The sequence below is a fragment of the Nannospalax galili genome, unplaced genomic scaffold (genome assembly GCF_000622305.1).
Source record: "Nannospalax galili isolate Female #2095 unplaced genomic scaffold, S.galili_v1.0 scaffold102, whole genome shotgun sequence".
In the NCBI taxonomy this organism is placed as follows: Eukaryota; Metazoa; Chordata; class Mammalia; order Rodentia; family Spalacidae; genus Nannospalax; species Nannospalax galili.
The window spans coordinates 1,181,299-1,185,082 of record NW_008351958.1 but is presented as its reverse complement, the minus strand read 5'-3'; positions in this window follow the sequence as shown (position 1 = coordinate 1,185,082).

Genomic DNA, 3,784 nt, shown 5'->3' with positions numbered 1-3,784 from the left:
AGTTCTCTCCCATTGAGAAGGCTTTAAGTTCAATTAGATAACTGTTGATTACTACCTAGATAAAAGTGCCACTACTATATCAATAGAGATAGTTTGCTGTGCCAGTCATTGTGGATATTAGCCTTTGGAGCTAGGTTGGACCATTGGTTGATTTTCTTCCACAGCACTTTGCGTAATATCCTCTAGAACTGTGGGAGCTAGTCTTCAGGGAGAAGACTTCCAGGTCGGGTCCAGCTCCAAGTCCTGTGTCCAAAGTATGTTTTGCCTTCAGCAATAGTGTCTTATCTTCAAGTTCTGGAAGGCAGTCAGGACTGTGGAAATAGTCTGCGTTATTTTGGGAGTTTCTTGGACCACACTGACCAACAACTGGAAGGGAGGTTTCTCCTGTCTGGCATTATGTCTATTATACCACTCCTTGGCATATACCCAAAAGACTCATCCTATTGTAGAAATACCTGTACATCCATGTTTGTTGCTGCTCTTTTTCACAATAGCTAAGAGATGGAAACAACATAAACATCCTCAGCTGACGAATGGATATTGAAAATGTGATATGTTTATACAATGAGTTCTACTCAGCCATACAAAAGATGAAATCATGAAATTTCCAGGTAAATGGATAGAACTAGAAACTTATACTAAGTGAAGTAACACAGACTCAGATAAACAAGCGATGTTCTCCCTCATTTCCAGCTCTTAGCACCAATCCATTATATGTGAGTAATATGTCCTGATGTAACTTCAGGAACCAAAAATTAGAAAGGAACCATGGAGGTAAAGGGAAAGAAAGACCCTGAGAGAGAGGGGATAGTAGGAAACGGATGTTACCAAGAGGGGAATGGGAAAAATGGAGGTATTCAACTGGGAAGGGAGGGGGGAAGGGCATACAAGGAACCATGGGGTGAAGAGGAAGAAGGAGTTCAAGACAGGGAGGATAATAGGAGATATTATCATGGGGAAAATGAGGGCACTTAAACTGGGGAGGGAGGAGGGAGGTTAGACAATGGAGAGAGAGAGAGGAGAGATAAATAAAGCTTAGGTGGTGTAAAAAGCCAGAGGATAATGTATTAACTCAAAATCTCCTAAAAAAAAATACACATACAATATCTGAACATGAGTGCATGTGTGTATCTGCCAAAATCTTGAACAACATTGGCTACATCCATATCCTCCAGCCTCCTTCATCATCATGACTGCATAACAGTCTACAACCTTCTTATTCCCATAGCAAGCATGCCCAGCAGACTTAATTCCTTCCCTTATGCCGCACAAAACAGATTTCAAGAAATGCCCATGCTCACTGATGCTCCAACTTCTCAAAATGAAATAAGAAACACAATAATTCATGTTTCACTAGCCAGTGTGGTTAGCTATGTTCCATCATAACTGACCAGGCAATTATTATACAAATACTCCTAGTGTTAAATGATTCTAGGAGAAATAAGTATGTTTCATAATTCAGCAGCTCTACTCATTAGCCATTGAAAGTGCACCCACCACCTGCATTTACTGTACCTTGTAATTTCCAAGTTGTTTCCCAATTGTTATCAAACAATGCAAAGACATTCTAGCTTACATAATGGTCCTTGTATGCATTTAGTTAACCTACCAATCCTCCCATTTCACAGACAAAGAAATTGAGGGATAGGAAATTAATAAAATTTGACCATAGCCAATTAGTGATCCATTTAATTGGGTATTTAGTAGACCAAATTTTTTTCCCAGAAGTTTGCATCTGAAACAACAAACAGAAAACCAATATGTAATATGGTCCCATATTTTTGTGGAAAAAAAATTAAGTGCATATTGTAATAATGAAAGTAAAGCCTTGTTATATCTGTATGCATGTAAAAGGATTAGTGACACTTGCTTCAGGGAATAGGATTATAACTGATTTTCTTTTCCTTTTTGAAAGTTGTTTATATTTTCCACAGTAACCTGGCATCAGTTTTACAACCAGAAAAAAAAATGTTATTTTTATAGTAATAATAAATGTAACAGCAAAATGCTACTAATAATAACAGCAGTTTATAAACATACCTCTATCAATTCAATCACCATACAACTGTATAAGGACTGGTATCATTGTTTATTCATATTTTGCAGATGAGGAAACCACACAGGGAAGTTAAGTGATTTGCCCAGTTATACAGAGAGTGGCAAGGTCAATACTGAACCCAGCTGGTAAGACCGCAGAGTTCTATACTCTTAACTTTTCATTACATACACTATAAATCATATCTCTTACTGGCTTATTATTACATACAATACACTCATTAGTTGAAGTTAAGGATTTTTGTGTTTATTTAAACATCAAAATGAGAAATAGTCTAAGTTCTGTTGTTTGGCCAGTAACAGAGTTTCTCTTCCATGGACAGAGTGGTTTTAAATCCAACTATAGATATCTTGTGCTCAAATAAAAATGTGTAAGTGACTAAAAGCTAAAAGCACTTTACAAATGTAAACTATTATAAAACTGTTTTATCCACGGGGCTGAAAGGACTTTACTCAGTCATTTAATTTCATCATCATTCTATGATTTAAAGGTCATGTATACTATAAAAATATTTTGCCATTATTACCACTTATGTCCTTACAGTAAGAGTTTTAGGCACAATCATCCTTCAGTATTTAATGGTACTAGTCAAAGTATGTGCTCATGCAAAAGCTTGTATTTATTTACATCATTCCTAATCTCTGCTGGACATTATTCTAAGCATTTTAATGTTATATAAAACTACTACAACTCCCCCATTTCACAGAGGGTAAATGAGGCAGGACTAGTCATTGAATTCTCCAACTGAGAGGCCGGTCAGTAGTGAAACTGAAATTCAAGTTAGCCAGTCTGGCTCCGAGATCAATGTTCATATGTTCTTGTTTGCCTTGTATTATGTGTAGCCCTTAAAGTCTAGGACCCTGGAATTAGAAGGCATCAACAAATAATTTAGAAAACTGGCCTAATTGGTATTTTTTGTTCTTTTTATAAAGTTGTTTTAGTTATCATACAAAGTAATGGTTTTCATTGTAGCATTTTCATATACATCAATACAATTTGTTCCTATCTGTAACCCCAGTGCCTTCTCTGTGCCCCCTCTTGCCTACCCCCTCCTGTTCTCCAAAACTCCTCACTTTTGTTTTATCATCACATTACCCTGACTGGAATTCAGTAGACAAATTTGCACTGAAGGGCAATTGGGTGCAAATGCTTGACTAGATAGGACTTACCTGTGCATGGCAGAGTGTATAGTGTCCGGGGGAAGAATGGGGGCAGCGTGGGTGGAGGAGTGGGTCTAAGTTTGATTGAGAACTGTTGTATGAGAATACAGAAGCTAAATAAAAAAAATTTTAAAGACATTTTGTATGAAACGCACCAAAATTCAAAATAAGTATGAGCCAAATTTAATTTAAAAAGTACTTTAAAAATTATTATACTGGGTTTCATAAGATCATTTTTGTGCATTCTTTGGTTGTCTTTTTGAGACAGGGTCTTATATAGGCCAGGCTGTCTTTGAATTGACTGTGCAGATAAGAATAACCTTTAACTCTTACTCTCCTGCCTCTATTTCCCAACTACTGGTATTAAAGTTGTGTGTAACATACCTTCACATGGGTGGGGGAGGGAGCCTAAATTTGGTTAAGAACTGTTGTATAAAATTACAAAAGCTCAATAAAAATATATTATGAATATATATGTAAAAGCAAGTGAATGTAACACACTAGCCTAATGAAATTGAACTCATTCACTGTAGAAAGTAAAAACCAAAATAATAAAACAGTTGATCAT